Source organism: Orycteropus afer, unplaced genomic scaffold, assembly GCF_000298275.1.
Source record: "Orycteropus afer afer isolate SDZICR_OR568_19922 unplaced genomic scaffold, OryAfe1.0 scaffold00012, whole genome shotgun sequence".
In the NCBI taxonomy this organism is placed as follows: Eukaryota; Metazoa; Chordata; class Mammalia; order Tubulidentata; family Orycteropodidae; genus Orycteropus; species Orycteropus afer.
The window spans coordinates 23,997,557-23,998,079 of record NW_006921599.1 but is presented as its reverse complement, the minus strand read 5'-3'; positions in this window follow the sequence as shown (position 1 = coordinate 23,998,079).

Here is a 523-nt window from a genome sequence, read left to right as displayed (position 1 = left end):
TGTTAAGGAGCAATTATAGAAGTATGAAGTGTAAAAGCAGAGAGTCAGGCTATTACAGTTACCCAGGCGGGAAATAATGGTGACTGAGACTAAGGTGTTAGCGGTGGAAGTAGTGAGAAATGTAACATTCTGGAATTATTTGAAGATGTGTATGTGTGTGTATGCGTGTGTGTTGTGTGCCATTGACTCACTTCCAGCTCATAGCAACTGTATAGGACAGGGAACCCATAGAATTCCCAAGGCTGTAATCTTTACAGAGCAGACTATGCCTTTCTCTGTGGAGCAACTAGTGGGTTCGAACTGTCAACATTTGGTTAGCGGCCAAGCACTAAACCACTATATTACCAGGGCTCGTTATTTGAAAGCAGAACCAATATAATGTTGAAGTGGATGTAGTAGTAGTTGTAGTAGAAGTGGATGTTGGATTTGAGAGAAAAAGAAGAATAAGGATGAGCCAAGTTTTCTTCCTACATTGCTGATTTGCCATCAACTGAGATTGGAAAGACTGCAAGTAAGGTAGATT